Genomic DNA, 22,145 nt, shown 5'->3' with positions numbered 1-22,145 from the left:
TGTTTGCACTTTCCCTGCCAATCAATGTGAACAACCCACTTTGGCATCGAGTTTCTGTCAGTTTCCCATCATCCGGGGAGACGGTACGCCAAGGGTAGGGGGTCAACCCCATAAGATAAAGGCATTTACGCAATCAGAGGTGGGGCGCACCCTAGGCTCTCTCCCATCCTCTTTCCCACACTGGGCTTCACCGTCCTCCACCCAACCACCAAAACAACTCAAAGGGGGCTCCGAGGGTTTCTTTTAAGGAAACGCTCTTCCCCCACCCACCCACCCCAGCGCTGTCCCTTAGGAGAGGGCTCTTCTAATCCGCAGGACAAAGCCCGCTCCGGGTCCAGCCGGAGCCTCCACCCCTCGGGGCTACCTGTTGCTGCAGGCGCCGCACAAGTCGGTCCAGGGACTCCGAGGGCGGGTTCCCACCTCGAGCATCGCGCCCACCTCTCAGACCCCAACTTCCCTAACCTCAAACCGCGACGGCTACGCTCTCTGGACGCCCGGGCTCCCTGACACCCCGGAGCCAGCGCTCCACACCCGTTCCTTTCCCTCCACCGCAGCCTTCCTCGCCCCTTAGGTCTGACTCGGGGACCCTCGCCGCCTCCCCACCTTCGACCCCCTGGCGCGGCTCGTGCGGTCCGAGCATCCCCTCATTCCGTCCCCTCACCCACTGCCCTGCCCTGGGCAAATCAGGTGTCTCGGACCCGAAACAATTCCAGACCCTTCCCCAGGCCCTTTGCCAGTCGTTCCCCGACCTCTAGAGTCGGAGACCCCTTCCTCACCTCGCCCCATCCCTAGACCCTCATCCCTGCTCCGGGCCACCGCACTGGCTCTCTGAGGGGCTCCGAGCAGAGATCTAACCAGACTCGAAGAGGAGGCGAGCGGGGAGGTGGGGGGATTGGAGGAATGGGGGGCCGCGTGGGGAAGCAGCTTTTAGGGCGAAGGAACAAAACCCAAACATTCCAAAGCCAACACCCACCCTTCGGGAGGTGGCCGGCCCAGCGCGCACCTTCTCCTCCGCCGTCTCTCTTCCCCCACCCCAGACACTTGGGATCTTTGCGGGGAGGTGAAGTTTGGGGCAGGGACGGGGGCTTGGGGACTTGGAAGCACTGGTCGCCGTTGGCCTGGGGGTGAGGGGCGGCCTGAAGGAGGAGGTCAGGAGCCAGGAGCCCCTGCTGCGTCCGGAATGTCGCGGCCGGCGGTCCCCGTGCGCGCCCGGCGACTCCTTGCCAGGTCTTTCCCCCGGAGCAGAACAAAGACGCCGCGAGGAGCGCCTGTCCTCGCCTCCCGGCGTCCGCACCCCGCCCTGCGCTTCGCTCGCACTAGCCCACGCCGCTCTCGGAAACTTTGCAACAACTTCCCCCGGAGTTGGCGCGCGCGGCGCGGGGAGCGGCGGGACACACGGCGACCACCGCCTCAGGGGCCCGGAGATGCCCCCTTCCACGTCCCCTCCCGGCCCGGGAGCAGCCCTCCTCGCGCCGCCGGTCCCCGCCCGCGCGCCGGGCTGCCCACGGGGCCGGGGCGGCAGCAGCACGCGCTTCCCTCCCCCACGCCCCCACCCCCGCTGCCCGCCGTGGAGGGAACGGGTTCCTCGAGTCCGGCTGCGGGCAGGGCAGCGCCGGGCCGCGGGGGGCCGGGGGCGGAGGCGGCACCGGGAGCAGCGGGCGCGGGGACGGCCGGGGCGGCGGCCGGGGCGGCTGCGGGAGGCCGAGGGCGCGCGAGCGGGCGCCGGCGGGAGGGTCCGCGCGCCGCGTGCGTCCCGTCCCGCGCTCCCCGCGAGCGGCCGCCCCGCCGCGGAGGCAGGACCCCGGCCCGCCGCGGCCGACGTCCGGGCGCTCGGGCCTCGTCCCCTGCGCCAAGGCCGGACACCTGCGCGGCCTCCTCCCGAGCCCGGCGTCTCGCCCTCCGCCCGAGCTCGCAAGCCTCCTGCGGGGCGCGGAGTCCCGGGCGCACCACGACCCACCCCAGAGAGAAAGCAACCCCCACCCACTCCAGTCGGGCCCATTTTCCCCTTTGTTCAATTATGATGACTTCCAGAATTCTCTTTTAGGAGAAGTCTACCCCTTCCCCGCGCCCCTCCCTCCGACAAAATCCTTACTTTTTGCGGCCATCAGGAATCCGCTTGGAAAATAATGAGAAGTCAGGACTTCCAGACAATTCTCCTCGGCCGCCTTTCGCCGATGCTTGTTATAGGGTCCATCATCGGAGATGTTCTCCAACTTCTAAGTAACACCCAACCCCCCACTTGCTGTTAGAGCGTACTTAATTGAACCTATTAAAACACTGCCAGTCCTTTGAAAATATCTATTTGTTTCTCTCTTTTCTCAAGGACTGAGGAGTAAGGGCCATTTGCCAGGTGAAAAGTCAATATGGCCTTAAGAAGGCCTAATCCGTGCTTTATGAAACACTCCTGTCAGCTGTTGGAGGTAGCTCTCCTTCCCAACCTGCACGAGGACAAAGTGATTTCGGGGTGCCTGAGCGGCTCAGTTGGTTAAGGGGGTGGCCTCTTGATTTCTGGCTCTGGTCATGATCTCAGAGTGCTGGGATCCAGCTTTGTAGGTGGGTCTGCTTGAGGATTTTCCCTCTCCATCGCTCTCTGCCCCTCCCCCACTCTCTAAAATAAGTAAACGCTTCTTTTTATTTTTATTTTTTTTTAGATTTTATTTATTTATTTCAGAGAGAGCGCGCGCAAGGGAGAGCATGAGCTTGGGGAAGGGGTGAGAGAGAAGGAGAAGCAGATTCCCCGCTGAGCAGGGAGCTGGATGGGGTCTCTACCCCAGGACCCTAGATCATGACCTGAGGGGAAGGCCATCTCTTAACCACTGAGCCACCCAGGTGCCCCCAATGAATTTTTTTTTTTTTAAAGTCAATTCTCCATAGATTCTTACTCCTTAACAGGTCAGAGCTCCCCCATCTCTATAATAAGGCCCACGGCTGGGCCACACTGTGTAATGATCTAGACGACTGCTAACTTTTAAAATGATGCCATCTTTTCTCACAGGCCACCGCATTTTTAATACTTTTTTTAAAAAAGTTAATTAGCATCTCAGTTCAAAGACAGATGTCTTGGCAAAGGGTCTTAGAAACCCAAGTATCCTCTCTCGACCTGCACTGTTGGAGCTCTACTCGGGGCCACACCCCTATGTCCCCTGCTTCCTATTAGCAGACCAACGGCATCTTACTGCGATTCTCTCCTCTCTCTGCTTCTCTGTTCAAAGGCTTCCTCTGGCTGCCAGACCCCACTTTGCCAGTGTTGGGGGGCAGGGGGAAGTGCCAGGCAGTTAACAGTCTTCAGAGTAGCCCTCAAGGAATCCGGTATGGAGGTAGGACTCTACTCTCTTGTATTATTCTAGTGTCTCCCAGAAGTCTCCAACTTGGAACTTCAGTTGCCTGCTCTTTAAGGAACCCTGTGTTGGCTCGCTCCGTTCCTGCCTTCCTTCTTTCCTTGTCTCTCCCTACCAGTACTTTCTGGGATCACACCCCAGAGAAACTACAGTACTTGTCCTTGAATCCTGATCACAGGGTCACCGTCTGGAAGATATCGACCTAACCTCTCCTACAGGTATTTTCCAAAACGAGGGCTCTGTTCTTTCTGAAGAATGAAGCTACATGATCAGATGTTCCCTGGAATAGAAGTGATTTCACTAATGAAAAATGTTTGTTATCTAATTCCTTCCTTATGCAGTAGTTTAAAATTAGATATTCTACTGAATCAAGTGTAGAAGCAGCGGTATGTAGAGTCGTTCTCTCACGTGTGGAAGGTTTGTACCTGGATTCATAAGGAAAGAATTCCTGAAGCCTAATGCAAGCAGACAGCAATACAATAGGGGAAACTCTTAGAATCACTTTTTCAAAAAAATTTAGAAGTAACACGGAGAGTTTTGACTGAGCCTCTGATGACAGTGAAAGAGGATAATTAACGCATACCCTATTAGGCCTTCGTGGGACCTAGTCAGTAATATGTCCAGTGGGAGATCCTATGGAATTTTTCAGCAAACTTCTCACAGCATAAATTGGCCACCTTCTGCAACACATTTTATAAAACTCCATATCAAACCCTATTCTCTTCTTTGCCACCATTATGAATGAGCCATCAGGTGTCCACGGAATTATAAGGCCCAAGCCCATTCCTCCTGCCACGACTTCCTTCTTCTTAGGTGGTTTTCACCTCTATTTCTTTCTTTCTTTCTTTTTTTTTTAAAGATTTTATTTATTTATTTGACAGAGATCACAAGTAGGCAGAGAGGCAGACAGAGAGAGAAAGGAGAAAGTAGGCTCCCTGCTGAGCCGAGAGCCCGATGCGGGGCTCGATCCCAGGACCCTGGGATCATGAGCTGAGCCGAAGGTAGAGGCTTTAACCCACTGAGCCACCCAGGCGCCCCTCTATTTCCTTCTTTTCTTTTCTTTGTAAAAGGATGTTCTATCGGGTGCCTTCGTGGCTCAGTTGTTAAGCATCTGCTTTCGGCTCAGGTCGTGATCCCAGGGTCCTGGGATCAAGTCCCACATCAGGCTCTCTGCTAGGTGGGAAGCCTGCTTTTCCCTCTCCCACTCACCCTACTCATGTTCCCTCTCTCACTGTCTCTCTCTCTCTGTTAAATAAATAAGTAAAATCTTTTAATTAAAAATAAAGTAAGCTCCATGCCCAGTGTGGGGCTTGAATTCACAACCCCAAGATCAGGAATCACATGCTCTACCAACTGAGCCAGCCAGGTGCCCCTCCTCATTGCTATTTTTAAGATTTCACCATGGTCATCCTTAAATGCTGCTCACCAAAATTTTGGTTTTCCTTCCTCTCTCTGGGCACAGTGTAGGAATGAAATTTCCTATTCTGCTTGAATCAGGTGTGGCCATGTGATTTGTTCTGGCCAATGACATGTGAGTGGGAATTACACGCCTCTTCCAGGTGTAAGTTTTCACAGCCGGGGTGCAATGGCATATGCTCCTTTTCCATCGCTTCAGTGCGGGATAAGGTGGCTGATTGAGTCTGGGTACCAGGATGAGCCCCTCTGCCAAACCTAGGCGGTCATTTTGCACGAGCGAAACATCACCCTCCCCTCCTAAGCCCCTGAGATGTTAAGTTTGCCTGGAATCACAGCATAGGCAGCTCATCATCACTTGTGCAAACACTCAATTTTCTTTGCAAAATTACACCGCTGCCTTCTTTATGGGTTTTAGAGCTTGGAAAGTTTATACAGTAGCTCACATAAACTACCCATAGTATTTTCTAGCTGAACCTCCAGTTTAATGGCACTGTGTTGGGTAAATTATTTTCTTTATGAAAGGTTAGCTTATCTTTTTTGTTAAAAAAAAAAAAAAGAAAGAAAGAAAGAAAGAGCGAGCCTACCAACAAATTACTAAGAATGGGCTAGGATTTTGTGGCGTCTGAAACTCTTTATTTTTGCTTCTGCCCACAGAAAGAGTTACTTTTCCCTAATCTTTGTCGTTGTTTTAGCAACAACAAAGGTTAACCAGTTAACCAGTACTATAAATTCAGTGAGTCTTCGTCATACTATGTTTTAAACTAAATTTCACTGGGCAAGCCATATCACTTCTGGTGAAGTTTTATTGATTTTATTTACCTAAGAAAACTGAGACGTCATCACTGACTTTCATGGGGTTATTACAAGGATTAAATGAGATACTAATTTAAAGTCCTTAATCTAGGGGACGCCCGGGTGGCTCAGATGGTTGGGCGTCTGCTTTCAGCGCGGGTCACGATCTCCAGGTCCTGGGATCGAGCCCCATGTTGGGCTCTCCGCTCAGCTGGGAGTCTGCTTCGCCCTCTTCTTCTGCCTCTCCCCCTGCTCATGCTCTCTCTCTATCTTGGTCTCTGTCTCTGTATCTCTCTCAAATGAATAAATCTTAAAAAAACAAAATAAAAATGAAGTCCTAAAGCTAGGAGCTACACATAATAATGGCTGCTATTCAATTTCAAATACTTCATAGTTTGTCTAATATGCTCTGAAAGGACAATCACTTCTTCTGAGATGCCTTTTATTTCCTTATTATCCAAGCAATAATCACTATATTGCAAAATGTTTTTAAGACTCACAGCCCACCTTCGGCTTTCACCAAAAGACATCTAAAAAATATTAAAGTCATATTTTACTTCTTTTTATAAAAATATTTTTAAAAATTTTAAGTGAACGCCATGCAACCCATGGGGTTCGAATCACTACCCTGAAATCAGGAATCGCAGACTGTCCTGTGGGAGCCAGCTAGGCACCCCTGAAATTCTGTTTTATTTCTAAGCCTTGCCAATTATTGATTTTACTTCTACTCTTGTTGCTACTGTTCTTGTTTGTAATCATTTCCATTTCCCAGGGTAAAATCCAATCTCCATAGCCGAGCTCTAAGGTCTTCCGCAGAAGGCACCCCCGCTCCTGCTCAATCAATCTGTATTTCCCATCCCACTGACTCACACTGTCCTCTCTGATGACGCTAAACTGCTTTAACTATGCCATGTGAGACATACATAATTTTATGCCTGCACCTTTTCCCTACTTCTAATTCTTCCCTAACCTTTCGGATTCTTCTACACCATCATCACCCACAGGAAGACCTTCCAGAACCCGCAGGATGGACTAAGTAAACCTCTTCCGCTTATTTCCACCCTTTTAGGAGCCAGTGGGGTTTTTTATTATGAATGTGAATGTTGTGAATCATCAGCGTGACGTGTGTCACCTAGCTCTGCCACTCACCGGCTCTGTGACCGCAGGGAAGTGACTTCACCATTTTACCTCATCGCCATGAGTGAGATAACATAATCCTACCGTAACACGGGGGGATTGCATGAATAAAATATCATCGAAAATGTGAGGTGCTGGGACACCTGGCTGGCTCTTGGCAGAATGGGGGACATTTGATCTTGGTGCTGTGAGTTCCGCTCTACGTTGGGTGTCGAGATTACTTTAAAAAAAAAAAAAAAAAAAAGGAAAATATCTTAAAAAATAAACAACTAAAAGTATGTATATTCAAGTTGGCCAAAACTCTTTAAAAAACTATTTTACTGGGGGGAGAGAGCACCTGGGTGGCTCAGTTAAGTGTCAGACCCTTGATTTTGGCTCAGGTCATGATCTGTGTTGAGGGATGGATCTGCATCAGGCTCCTCACTCAGTGGGGCGTCTGCTTCAGATTCTCTCTCTCCTTTTCCCTCTGCCCCTCCCTCCCACTCCTTCTTTCCCTTTTTCTCTCTCTAAAGAGTAAATAAATTAATTAAATATTTTTAATAAACAGAATAAAATCTTAAAAATAAAATGTAAAGCCTTCAATATAAGCCTGGCCATACTAAAAACAGCTGGCTTTTATGGAGTGCCTATTCCTTCCAGTAGATGTAAAGAAAGTTAAAGTCGGAAAAAAAGGAGGTGGTAAATTTCATTTTGATCCTCAGCTTTTCTTCGTAGAGTAAAACATCTGGAACTGCAGTAAATAATCTACATTAAGGGTGACAGGCCCTGGAAGCAAAAGCTACCCAAGCCCTCCAGAGACTGTTGTGCTAGAGAAGGTATACCAGAAGCCTGATTTCCTGATCAACGGTGCTACGGTCTTTCTGTCACTGTGTATGGGCCCCAGCAGACTGTTAGAAGGTTCAGAAAGAGCAAGGAGGGTAATGTATTTTATTGCCTCCAGGCTACAGTGAATTTTGAGAAAATCTCTGGTCTATGTACTGTGTGGGGCTAAATAATATAAGGTAATTTCCCATTTTTCCCAATAAGATTTTTTTTTTAAAGATTTATCCATCTATTTTGGAAAGAGAGCATGCACATGAGCAGGGAAAGGGGCAGAGGGAGAGGGAGAGAGAAAATCTCAAGCAGACTCCCCACTGAACATGGAATCCTACATGGGGCATGATCCCATGACCTGTGAGATCATGACCTCAGCTGAAACCAAGAGTCAGATGCTCAACTGACTGAGCCATCCAGAAACTCTCAGAAACTCTTTTTCTGAAGGGTAGACTGGACAGAAATAACTTACCTTACATGTAGGAATACACTGGTATAATTGTCTTGTCACGTTTGTCCCACAGAGCACTTTCCTACATTAGTGCAAGAGAGATCCCAACAATTCCACCCTTGGATTGTCTCCAAGATGATCTATCAGTGTCTGCTTGTGCATCGTAATACCTTACAACTCCTTACTTTCTTCCTCTCTGAACCAAGGATTGTTTCCATGCCGTTACTGTAGACGATTCTAAAACACCATATTTTATTATTTTTATTTTTAAGTAATCTGTACACCCAACATGGAGCTCAAACTCGGAACTTGGACATCAGGATTTGCATGCCCTACCCACTGAGCCAGCCAAGTGCCCCCACATTTCCCTTCAAGGAGTATTTCATTTTCTCCCCAGCACATTTGCCCACTCAGTGTTTGCTGTTACAATGTATGTTTCCCACTAGAATCAGGTTTCTGTCCATGACAGAGTTTCTCTGAAGCTTTCTGCATTAAGGAGATGGGTGGTGATTTTTCTAGTACAATGTACATCACAATGTCTGATTGCAACTCATGTTTGTGGATGATTACCCTATATATATATATATATATATATATATATATATATATTTTTTTTTTTTTTTAAGGTTTTATTGGGGCGCCTGGGTAGCACAGTCGTTAAGCATCTGCCTTCGGCTCAGGTCATGATCCTGGAGTCCTGGGACCGAGCCGCACATCCGGCTCCGTGCTCAGCAGGGAGCCTGCTTCTCCCTCTCCCACATCCTGTGCTTGTATTCCCTCTCTCACTGTGTCTCTCTCTGTCAAATAAATAAGTGAAATCTAAAAAAAAAAGGGGTGGGTTATTTATTTATTTAACAGAGAGAGAGACAGTGAGAGCAGGAACACAAGCAGGGAGAGTGGGAGGGGGAGAAACAGGCTTCCCACTAACCAGGGAGCCCAACACGGGGCTTAATCCCAGAACGCTAGGATCGTGACCCCAGGATGCTGGGATGGTGACCTGAGCAGAAGGTAAATGCCCAACGACTGAGCCACCCAGGCATCCCTGATTAACCTATGCATAAAGCAGTCCTTCAAGCTCACATGATTATGCCACAACAATGTCTTGACCTTTAGAGGGGAAAACTTCATGCTATTCTATGTTAAATAGCATAAGTTTTGGACCTAATTTCAGATTTTCTGTTTCATAACATTTATCCCTTATATCTAACTTAGATAAAATCTTTAACCCAGAGGCAGTACACTTGAATGGGAATGGTCTTACATGTTGCCTTTCGATTTTATAATACTTCTGTGCTGCAAAATACATGCAATTTTGCCATTGCTTTTGGTTTCCTGTGGAAATACTTATTTGTGGTGATAATAGCTCTAAACAAGACCAGAATTGATAAATATTTTGCTTTGTAGAAAAAGGCATTATTAGACTTTTTCCTCTAGGCTAAAAAAAAAAAATCAAAGTCATCCAAGTCTTAGCAACTTCTTAGAGACATTTCTATTATATCTTTGACTTACTCAACCCAAGAAGCCTGTCACTATTAGATACAATTAAAAAGCATGAGGGATGGGGGGATGGGGCGCCTGGGTGGCTCAGTGGGTTGAAGCCTCTGCCTTCAGCTCAGGTCATGATCTCCAGGCCCTGGGATCGAGCCCACGTCGGGCTCTCTGCTCAGTGGGGAGCCTGCTTCCCCCTCTCTCTCTCTGCCTGCCTTTGCCTCCTTGTGATCTCTGTCTGTCAAATAAATAAATAAAATCTTTAAAAAAAAATAAAATCTTTTTAAAAAATAAATAAATAAATAAAATCTTAAAGGGAAAAAAAGCATGAGGGATGAACAAGGTGGCTTCTTCCCCAGCCGCTGGCTGTCTATCCCACACTTTCTATTATATTGTCCTGTGTACCAATGGTAACACTGATTACACACTCTCTACCATGATTTGGAATAGGTGATCTTTCAACTATTTTTTTTAAGATTTTATTTATTTATTTGACAGAAAGAGATCACAAGTAGGCAGAGAGGCAGGCAGAGAGAGAGGGGGAAGCAGGCTTCCCACTGAGCAGAGAGCCCAAGTGGGGCTTGATCCCAGAACCCTGGGATCATGACCTAAGCCAAAGGCAGAGGCTTAACCCACTGAGCCACCCAGGTGTCCCTAACTTTTTCTTCTTTTTTCTTTTTTCTTTCTGTAAACTCTCCAGCCAACATGGGGCTTGAACTCACAAAGCACAAGATCAACAGTCTCATGTTCTACCAGCTGCCCCAGCCAGGTGCACACGCTCGCCACCCCCTCGTGAAATTTTCACTTCGAATGCGTTATCACCTGCTTTAGGATGGTAGGCTCTATAACACTCAGGCTTGATATTCATTTTTCATTTCAGTGTATGTTAGCTTATAAGAGATTTCCTTCCGTCTTCCAGTATTTTCTTCTCTCATTATTTATTTAGTTTGCTTTTTATTTGTAGGCAAGCTTTGCCCTCATGAAGAGGGCTAGAGATAGAGCCCTTGATCCAGAGCACAGGCAGGAACCCTTCCCACTCTATAAGAAGAACCATTTAGTACCCAGAACAGCCCAATCACAGTTGGCCTCGTTAATGGCTGCTGGTAGCTTCCAAAGCACAGACCTTCTCTCTCGGGAACAATGCTAGGGCCATCATCCTATTTAAACTAGGGCAAAGAGGCAACCATTTGTCTTCTCCTACAGAGCCAGCAATTTTTCCCTCTAATAAATGACTTCATTCTGCAGCTGGAGTTACAGAGGTTAAATTTACAGCTAAGTACAATGCTTTACTCGTTACAGCACCTTCCAGAGGATTCTCTCCTTTATTAGCAAAAATATCACTTGAAGTCAGCAGTAAAGGTGAGGATGTGCTCATGCAAAATTACTAAGAATGAGGGTGAGAATCTGATGTGGAAAAATATAAATTATGAAACCCGAAGTATTTCTATATATATTTTTTCCTCCTCAACTTAAAATGAAGTCACAAGATGTTTAGCAATAGTTTTCAGTGTTTCCATGCCTAGTTTCTTCCCAAAAATCAATCCTGGGTCCTCTTGTCTTCTTGTTCTACATCTGACTCTCCATGCTGACCCAGCCACTGTGGCTTTGAGGGCTGCCGTGCCCTCCCCGTAGCTCCAGCCCACTCTGCTCGTCCTTGAAGCTGACACCAAACCATTCCCTGGACCCCCCAGATACCTCATACTTATCTTAAACTCATTTTACTTGCTTTGTCTTAAAATCAGATTTCCCCACAATCCTTATTCTCACTAATGGTAACCATCTCGTGATGGTTTAATTTTGTGTCGACTTGACTCCACTAAGAGATGCCCAGATAGGTGATAAGACATTATTTCCGCCTGTGTCTGAGGATGTTTCCGGAAGAGATTAGCATTTGAATAGGTAGACTGAGTAAGGAAGATGGCCCTCACCCATGTAGATGGGCATGATCCAGTATATTGAGGGCCTGCATCAAACAAAAGGGCAGAGGGATGAATTTGCTTTCTGTAGACCCGGGACATCCATCCTCTCCTGCCCTCAGACATTGGTGCTCCTGGATCTCAGGACTTTGGATCCAGGTTGAATTACAACTGGCTTTCTTGGTTCTCTAGCTGGCAGTCAGCAGAGCACAGGACTCCTTGCTGCCTTCTAGAACTATGGAGGCCATGAGGTCCCAGGTTCTCCAGAGAAACAGAACCAAGAGGAGAAAGACACCAATAGGGTATCTGTGTCTATATCTATCTGTTCTCTGGAGAACACTGATTAATGCGCTACTAAAGGGAACAAGAACAAAATGATGTGGGAGTGACCCTGTGTTGTTCTTTCCCCTCACTCCACACCGAAGCAGACACAAAGAACTGCCCGCCTTATCTCCTCAGTGTCCTGACGTCCTTCCCCTCCTGCCCCTGGGCTACTCCTCAATTCATGTTCTCATCATCTTTGAACAGAACAACCGTAACCATGTCTGCTATGGCCTGGATATTTGCATCTCCCCAAAACTCATACATGGAAGCCCTACCCTGCCACGTGGCTGTATTTGGAGTTGGAACCTCCAAGGAAGTAATTAAGGTTGGATGAGGTCACAAGGGTGGGGTCCTGATCCAATAGGGTTAGTGTCCTTCTAGGAGGAGACACGAGAGAGTTCTCAGACTGTCTTTCTCCACATGTGACCGTGGAAAGGTCACGGGAGGACCCAGAGGGGAGTCAGGAGGAGAACCCTCATGGGAAATGCAACTGGCCAGCACCTTGGTCTAGGGCTTGAAGTCCTCAGGACTATGAGAAGATAAATATTCTGCTGGTTTAACACCCTAGTCTGTTATTTTGTTATATGGCAGAGGAGCTGACTAGAGGGTCTCCAAATGGTATCTGCCATTATCATCCCAGCACCATGTTCAAATGATCTGAAGCACTGTTTGCACAGTGACCTTCATAAAAATGCCATTTGGACCTCATTACTCCTTTCCTTACTAAAATAAACTTTATCAATGGCTCCCTCAATCACCAGACGTCAAACTCCATCTCTTCCATGATTTGGCCTTAACAACCTCCCTCACACCATGTCCTGCCATCTCTCCTCTCCACCCATACACATCTCCAGCCACACTATAAACCACTGTAACCCCCTGGATAGGCCTCTTCTGCGCCTTTCTCTTCCTGCATTACCCCTTCCCTCTACCCGTACCCCAGGCCCAGGACTGACAGAGATCGATTCTTGAACTTGGGTTCTCCTTCTTAGTGGAGTGTCCCTTGATCTTACAAAGAACTGAATATTTGCCATGCTTTGTGCAAACACTGAGCTTACTTTTTTTTTTTTTTTTTTAAGAATTTTTTAACGTAAGCACTATGGAGCCCAATGAGAGGCTTGAACTCATGACCCTGAGATCAAGAGTCATATGTTCCATCAACTGTGCCAGCCAGGCACCCCACAACTCTTGTACTTAAGGTTCATCCCTATTCCAAAATGTACACACTACCTGGCAGTCTTCATAGATATCGTCCCTACTCGGTCATGTGCCTCATTGATCACTGTGTTCCCAGCCCACTGCACAGTGCCTGGCACCTAACGGGCTCTCGGTGTTTCTGAAATCAGAAGAAAGATGCAGAAAGGTGGAGGGAAAACATCAGGACAGTATTTTCCCTCCTACCCCATCAAAAATATATGACCTCATTTCATCTGTGTTGGCATTCATCTTGCCAGAATTATCTCACCAATCCATTAAGATTTTTTTGGCACTTACATCTAAAAGGACGGATTCATCAGTCCCAATCCCGTACTTTCAACTCAGTCATTGATTTCATAAAAGGATTAATAAGTCCTGGTGAGAGCCCAGAAGGAGGATATTAAAAATCTCCTTCTATGTAGATTATCAATTCATTATCTAATTACTTTCACATTTCACCTGCTTACTTGTCGACTGAATTCCAACCCACTGTGACTTTCTGTCTTAAACCACACATGCCCAAGGGTAAACCCAGTCCCCGGAACTTCGCACCCATTGTGGTTTGCTTTAATAGGTAAGATTTTTGCTCCTTTTCCCACCCCCTTCCTTACGGATTCTGACATACATCAGTGGTTCATCTGCATACACTTGGGATTTGGTAAGGTTTACTATAACCACTTTAAGTACTTGCGATAAACTTTGATGTTGAGTTTGAGTTCAAATTATATTAGATTTCCATTATTTTTACTACAGGTGGACTTGAGACTTCAAAACACAGAATGTCAGTGACCCTCGGTGGATCCCACTTGGTGCCAGGCTGTTGGCCTCAGCTAAAGGATATTAAAGAATCTGGGGCAAGAAAGCCAGTTTTGTGGCTGTTGTAAATATCGCCAAGGACATTTTTCACTTTATCATACCAAGTATTCTTCATGTATGCCTGCAGGAAAAGTATTTCATAGGTTTTAAGATCAGAAAGTGTGTTTCATTTATAGTTTGCCTTTAATCTTACAGGTGAACCCCGTAATTAAACAGACTCCCTCACTGCTTTTTTCCTCAGAATGTTCTTTAGAAACACTCCTCTCCTTTAGCACCTGCTCAAGGGGAAAATGTAAACGTGTTTGCGTAATCTTATCCCTTGCTTTATTAATTTAGGCTTTCTACCTGTATTTTCCACCCAACGAAGTTCTTTTTAAAAATCAGTTTTTATCTTTCTGCATTTATGTAAAACGTAGCACATGAATCAGGACATAAATAATTTTTTTAAGATTTTATTTTTCAATTAGCAATAATCACGCCTCGGATAAACCTCATTGGCTACGATTCTGCCACTGCACAAAGCTTAAGATTTATTTTTAAGTAATCTCTATACCCAGCGTGGGGCTCAAACTCACAACCCCAAGATCCAGAGTCTCACACCCCACCACGAGCCAGCCCGGCACCCCACGACATAAATAATTTTGTCTCTTCTTACAAAAATGGAATTTGAATGCCCTAATAAGGTGCCAAGATGAGGTAAAGGTGCTTTAGGAATGATTAAGCCAAGAATACCCAACATTTCAGACTTTTATTTTTTTGCGTGAGGGAGAGGGAGAGAGAGAATCTTTAGCAGGCTCCAAACTCAGTGCAGTGCCCAGTGAGAGAGGGGCTTGATCTCACAACCCTGAGTTCATTACCTGAGATGAAATCAAGAGTCTGATGCTCGGGGCGCCTGGGTGGCTCAGTGGGTTGGGCCACTGCCTTCGGCTCAGGTCATGATCTCGGGGTCCTGGGATAGAGTCCCACATCGGGCTCTCTGCTCAGCAGGGAGGCTGCTTCCCTCTCTCTCTCTCTGCCTGACTCTCTGCCTACTTGTGATCTCTGTCTGTCAAATAAATAAATAAATAAATAATCTTAAAAAAAAAAAAAGAGTCTGATGCTTAATGACTGAGCCACCAGGTGCCCTTTTTAAAAGATTTTTATTTATTTGTTTATTTGAGGGAGAGAGTGAGTGAGCACAAGCAAAGGGAGTGGCAGAGGCAGAGGGAGAAGCAGGTTCCCCGTTGAGCAGGGAGCACGAGGCAGGGCTGGAGCCCAGTGCAAGGCTCGATCCCAGGACCCCGGGATCATGATCTGAGCCCAAGGCAGACACTTAACAGACTGAGCCACCGAGGTGCCCCTTAAAATTATTTTGATCCAACATTTGTATTGAATTCTTTTTATATTTAGGGTATGACTATATAATGCCAAAACATTTCAACTATCTTGGTGTTGGTCCTACTCACCCCCGCTTTCTTCCAGAGAAGTCAAACATTCATGTGGTTGGTGACTCTTCTCACTCACCACACCCAAGTTCCAGCGCTGCGTCTGCAGAAGGGACACCTGAACCCTGCGAATCCACAGAACGTTTACTCTGTCCCCAGGAGGCCCAGGTTCCAGGCTCGCTCACACGGAGCCCCTCATGAGCCAAGCCTCAGCGTCTCTGCCTTCCATTTCCTCAAATCCCTGAAACAAAGCTCGGGCCTCCGGGGTTCTGCAGCTCCACTGGGGTAACGCATGTCCCAGCCCGGGAGGAACACCAAGCCCGGGGTTATCAGGGAATGATTTGGAGTCTGAAAGTTCATCGTCACCATCCACACAGGACAACACTTCACGTACAAAGCTTTGGACTTCTCTGGAGGGGAGCAGCTCAGAGAAACATCAACATCCACGTGAGGGTTCACAAGTGCAAAAAAAGAAGTGCAAGGCCTTAGCATTTTAGCCATAGAAATTAGGAAGTGAGATGGCCTCCCAGAGGAGCCCCAGATTCAACCAGCCAACTTCTACTTTCTTGGGGGGGGTGTGTGTGTGTAATATCTGCATTGCGCTTGTTAATCAGTTTACTTTTATTGTGATGCAATAGAGATAAAATATGTCATTTTAGCCATTTTTAAGTGTACAGTCAGTGGCATGAAATACAGTCACGATGTGAGGCGTCTGGATGGCACAGTGGGTTAAGCGTGGGACTCGTGATTTCTGCTCAGGGCACGATTTCAGGGTCATGAATGGAGCCCGGTGCGTGCTCTGCGCTCAGCGTGGGGTCCTCTGGAGAGTCTCTCCCTCTATCCCCATGCCCACTCGCATGCACTCTCTCTCTAAATAAATAAAAGCTTTAAGAAAAATAAATAAATACTGGGGCACCCGAGTGGCTCAGTCAGTTGGGTGTTGGCCTTCAGCTCAGGTCATGATCTCAGGATCCTGGGATTGAGCCCTGGATTGGGCTCTCTGCTCAGCAGGGAGTCTGCTTCTCCCTCTCTCTCATATGAATAAATAAAATATTAAAATAAAATAACAAATACAGTCACGTTAAGGTACAACCATCCCTACGATCTCTTTCTACAATGTTTTCATCATCCCAGGCAGAAACTCTGTACCCATTAAACACTAATTCCCCATTCAACTCCCACTTTTGAAAGTTCCACCTACGGGTCTTTGGCCACAGGGATGGCATTTCTAGCTACCGTGCACAGGGTTAAATTTCCTCCTGGACTGGCCTCTCATTTTCCCTTCCTAGAAATGTTACTCTCCACCCAGGTAATGGGTTATTTTTGGCCTCTGCTAATTGTCTGTCATGTCTCGATTATTTTTTTTTAATTTTTTAAAGATTTTATTTGTTTATTTAAGAGAGAGACCATGAGCAAGAGAGAGAAGCAGACTCCCCACTGAGTAGGGAGCCTGATGTGGGGCTTGATCGCAGGACCCAGAGATCATGACGCTTCACCAACTGAGCCCCCCAGGTGCCCCTAAAAATGGTTTTTTGCTTGATTTGATGTTTGGGCAGAAGTGAGAAGGCAGGGTCAGACTTCAGTCCCCAGGTCTGCCTGCTGGTAAGCTCCTCTCATGGTCTTGAGTACCAGCACCCCAGGTGGGCACTGGCCTTTCTCCCTCCATACTGAGACTCTTTGTGCCTGGGTCCCATCCACTCAGACGTATATGTGACCTGGCTCACCCAGGGGACAGTGTGAAACACAAAGTGGGTAAATCAATACAAACCCACTTGAAGCCCAAGTTCATTTATGAAGGCTAATACACTAAAGAGAGATGAATCAATTTCAGGCACAGTCCATTCCTTTACTCTGGTGGAGCGTTGTACAGACACATCGTAGGTACCTATTAATGTCTGTTGAAAGACATTCAGAATAAAATTCTTTTCCTGGACAGATTTTACAGTAATATCTAAATATATAAGAAAGCTAGGAACTATGTTGGAATAATGAGGAATGTGTCAGATGATTGTATTGTCTTAATGGTCATTTCATTTCATCCTCACATTAACCCAGAAAGGTAGGCCTTACCCATCATGCCCACTTCTTGGACAGGCAAAATGATTCGTTCGAGCTCACTGGGTAGTAAACGGACAAAACTAGAATTCAAACCCACACATAGCTCACTTGAATGTCCATTTCTATACTGAGACACTAAAATCACTCTCACCTATGAGACAACAGTCTGCTATTCAATTGCTTTCTTTTCTGGAAAATGGCTAGTTGAACTTGGAGCTCTAGACTATAACCTGTGAAATAAAAGGTGTAGGAAAGTGAGGAGTGCCTGGCTGGCTCTGTCGGTAGAGCACAAAACTCTTGATCTTAGGGTCCTGGGTTCAAGCCCCATGCTGGGCATAAAGCGTACTTACAAAAAAAAAAAAAAAAAAAAAAAAAAAAAAAAAGATGTAGGAAAGTGAGAGGTATGGATGGTGGATTTGAAGCCGGGAAGTGATTCGAGATGCTCTAATCAGGTGCCACTCCTGCTGAACCGCCGTAGCTCATGCTTGACATACTTCAATTCCCCCATTCTAAGAAATGATTTATGAACCCTTAACATCATTAGTCAGCATTTATTCACATTTAATATTGATGCTAGACCCTGTGTTGGTGTCTTCCACAATTTCCTTCAACATGGCCAATAAACAACTCATAGATTCTAGGGCAAAATAATCCTTCAGTCACTGGCATTTATAATGGAAGATTATTAACAGGACTTCCTAAGACCTAGAAGTTATAACACTGTCCTAATTTATACATACCAACTTCTAAAAGATGCTGGTGATAAAATAAATAGCATAAAAAGTAGAGTATGGGGCATACTCTACTGGGGCATTAAGTATGTTAAGAAACAAATGAGTGTCGAGTTTTTAAAACATGTATGTTTTCGAAAGCCATTATTTGAGATATACGTTATTGAAAAAAACAGACTGAATTAAGTATCCGTTGTCATTATTACATCAATTGAAAACATCCAGACTTACCAGAAAATTTAAGAAAAGAGAACACTAACATATAACCATAGAAATCTATGAGCTTAAGGACAGTGAGTATATATATTTTTAAATATTGTATTTATTTACTTGAAAGAGAGAGAGAAGGAGCCAGAGCAAGGAGGAGAGAGGAGCACAGGGAGAGAGAACAGGCTCCACAGTGAGCAGGGAGTCCGAGGTGAGACTCATCCCAGGACCATGGGATCATGACCTGAACCAAAGGCAGATGCTTAACTGACTGAGCCACCCAGGCGCCCCAAGAACAGTGAATACATTTTGCTCAGAAAGTCTTAGCCCAGGACATCTGGCTGGCTCTATCAGTAGAGCACGTGACTCTTGATCTCAGGGTTGGGTGTAGAGATTCCTTAAGAAAAATAAAATCTTGGGGTGCCTGGGTGGCTCAGTGGGTTAAAGCCTCTGCCTTTGGCTCAGGTCATGATCCCAGGGTTCTGGGATCCAGCCCCGCATCAGGCTCTCTGCTCAGCAGGGAGCCTGCTTCCTCCTCTCTCTCTGCCTGCCTCTCTGCCTGCTTGTGATCTCTGTCTGTCAAATAAATAAATAAAGTCTTTAAAAAATAAATAAAATGAAATAAAATCTTAAAAAAGTCTTACACCAAAAATCAGAATTAATCGGTATCCCTGTGGTTTTGTACAACACAAAAAAAACTTCATGTACGTTTTATAAAATGATATTTGTATTTACAAGAGACTCCTGTGGCTATGCGGTTAGTGGTGTGTCATATATAACCTATCTTTCGTTGTATTTGCAGAAACCAAAAAGAAAGACCAATCAGCTCCAGCCCTTTTAGGAAAGACCTATTGTTGTGCCTTGCTTGCTTTGCTTAATCTTTTTCTAAATTTTTCTTTGTTTCTTTCTTTCTTTTGAAAGAGAGAGAGAATGAGAGCTTGGGTGGGGCAGGGGGAGGAGCAGAGGGAGAGAGAATCTTATGCTGGCTCTCTGCTGAGCATATAGACCAATGGGGGTTAGGGGGGTGGGGCTCAAACTCACACCCCTGAGATCATAACCTGTGTTGAAATCAGGAGTTGGATGCCTAACCAACTGAGCCATCCAAGTGTCCCATTTTTCTTTCTTATTTATTTAAGGGCTTAACCTCCTGACCCTGAGATCAAGACCTGAGCTGAGATCCTGAGTCAGCACCCAACCAAGGAAGTCACCCAGGCTCCCCGAATTGTTTCTTTCAAATTGTAAATCTGAAATTCCTCCTCTTCAGAGATGAAATACCTTTGTTCTATTAAAATTCTCAGATTCTGGGGGACTAAATGGCTTCTTGGTTAAGCATCTGCCTTCAGCTCAGGTCACGATCCCATGGTCCTGGAGATGGAGTCCCGAATTGGGCTCCCTGCTCAGAGAGGACTCTGCTTCTCCCTCCACCCGCCACTCCCTGTCACGCCCCCTGCTTCTGCTCTCTCTTTCTCTCTCTCTCTGTCAAGCAAATAAATAAATAAATAAATAAGATCTTAAAAAATAAAATAAATAAATAAATAAATAAGTAATAAAATAAAATTATTGGATTTTAAACACATTCCTGGGCACCTGGGTGGCTCCATGGATTAAGCATCATTGGATTGATCCTTACCAGGATCAAGTCCCTGAGCAAAGAGTCTACTTCCCCTTTGACTCTCCTCCATCTCACTCGCCCAATCTCTCTCTCTCTCTCCAATAAATAAATGAAATCTTTAAAAATAAATAAAGATACACATTCCTTTTTTCCATTCATTGTAGTCCACACTTCCATGTCAGCATGGGGTGCACTGGGTCACTTAGGACAGTGCCGTGACTTCAGCCTTCCAGAGCTCAGCAGATTACACAGTCACCGTGCTCAGGGCAGCATGGAACACCAGCCCGACGTGGCTGCCGTGGCCATCTGTTTGTCAAAGAGACGATCTCAACATTCCAACAATATGGCGGTGTGGGTGCCCCCCCATCACCGTTTTGACAAAAAAGGGAAAAAAAAAAAAAGAAAAGAAAAGAAGTATCTCTCTCTCTCACACACACACACACACCTGAAAGAATAAAATGGGAGCTCAGAAGTGCCAGAGAGAAGAGAGAACTTCAAACAGAGCAGTGAAAACAACTCAAGGACTCAGAGACTCAGAGGAGCACCAGCCACCGCCTGTGGGCCTTTCTGTGCTTTGACAAGAGATGTGATCTCTACAGTGCATTATTGTAACTACAGCCCCATCTCTGCGTTCAGCCGCCCGACTCTGAAACAGGAGCCAGAAGGTCTCTACCCTCCCCCCACCCACCGAGGGACACACCAGAGAGGCTCTTCACCCGTCTACAGATCCAATGTGTAAAAAATCTTACGAACAACCAAAATGCCAAGACTACGTGTAAGGAGATAAAGAGTCCACGTTTTTTTTTTTTTCTTTTTTCTTTTTAAGATTTTATTTTTTATTTATTTGAGAGAAAGGGAGAGCATGAGCAGGCAGAGAGAGAGGAGAAGCACACTCCCCACTGAGTGGGAGCCCGATGCAGGACTCGATCTCATGATCCTGGGATCACCACACGAACCAAAGGCAGACCCTTCACCGACTGAACCCCCAGGCATTCAAGAGTCCACATTTCTATTACCCATTATCTAGTCATTTGGGGGCTGCTATAACGAGATTACCATAGACTGGGTGGCTCAAACAACAAACATTTATTTCTCTCATGGTTCTGGAAGGCCAAGATCAAGGAATGTGCGGCTAGGTGTTCCTGACATTCCATTCTAAGATATTTGTATTTTCTTTTTTTTTTTTTTAAGATTTTATTTTTATTTATTTGACAGAGAGAGACACGGCGAGAGAGGAAACACAGGCTGGGGAAGTGGGAGAGGGAGAGGCGAGCTCCCCACTAAGCAGAGAGCCCAATACGGGACTCGATCCCAGGACCCTGAGATCATGACCTGAGCCAAAGACAGAAGCTTAACAAGTGAGCCACCCAGGCGCCCCAATATTTGTACTTTCTTGATTAAATTTGTCTGCTTGATCACAAAAAATTCAGTTAAGACTTGTACACATGGTAGTGACTTCGGGAAGTTTTTTTAATGGAACTTTAAAAAAAAAAAAAGAACCAATTTCTATCTGGCTCAAGTTGATGCAGAAGAGGGAAAACATAAGAATGGACCATCTCAGGGTGCCTGGGTGGCTCAGTGGGTTAAGCTGCTGCCTTCAGCTCAGGTCATGATCTCAGGGTCCTGGGATGGAGTCCGGCATCGGGCTCTCTGCTCAGCAGGGAGCCTGCTTCCTCCTCTCTCTCTCTCTGCCTGCCTCTCTGCCTACTTGTGATCTCTGTCAGATAAATAAATAAAATCTTTAAAAAAAAAAAAAAAAGGTACTGTTTAAGAATGGATCATCTCAGATCTAAAATAACTCCACAGAGAAAGGAGCCCAGAACCACAGAATACCATGACAGCCTAAGTCCTTCATGAAATCATGAAAACGTGGTGCATTACGTGGCAAGGAATAGGGGTTTTAGCAATTTTGTGCAACTATTAGAAAACCATGGTGCTATAGCATTAAAAGAGCTAGAAAAAGAATTGCAAAGTGAATATAAAGAAATTTTCAGATCTGATCATTGCCCGTTGCGAGGTTGATAGATACTCTGTTGCCAGGCTACACAGACACCACAAGAAAGAAAAGTTTTGAAATGTGTTTAGGAGATTTCACTAGAAATTCGTATATAGAGAAAGTTGTTATTTTCCCTTATGCGTTTGAAATAGTTCCTCTGAGTGGAAAACTGTCTAGAGGATATGAGATATAAAAAAAAAGAAAACAATTTCTTTGGGGACTTCTTGTTTCTCAGTGACTAAATATTTGAGATGAGAAAACCTGCACAGTCAAACTAATGTCAAGATATAAATTAGTTATCTTTAAAAGTAGTATCCCACAGGAGTCCTTTAGAATGAAGAGAGAATAACTTAGGGACACTAATATGAATTAGAAACCATTCTCATTATGGTCAGAAGGGACTATTACTATTTTGTTTCTATTTTTAGC

At 45.8% G+C, this 22,145-nt stretch overlaps 1 pseudogene; it reads right to left on the bottom strand.

The window, feature by feature from the left end:
* Nucleotides 1–14,047: 14,047 nt before the first annotated feature.
* On the bottom strand, nt 14,048–14,212 carry LOC131834866 (U4 spliceosomal RNA; annotated as a pseudogene).
* Between the last annotated feature and the right edge of the window lie 7,933 nt (nt 14,213–22,145).

This window comes from Mustela lutreola, chromosome 6, assembly GCF_030435805.1.
Source record: "Mustela lutreola isolate mMusLut2 chromosome 6, mMusLut2.pri, whole genome shotgun sequence".
Classification (NCBI taxonomy): domain Eukaryota; kingdom Metazoa; phylum Chordata; class Mammalia; order Carnivora; family Mustelidae; genus Mustela; species Mustela lutreola.
This window is presented reverse-complemented; position numbering and strand designations above follow the sequence as displayed.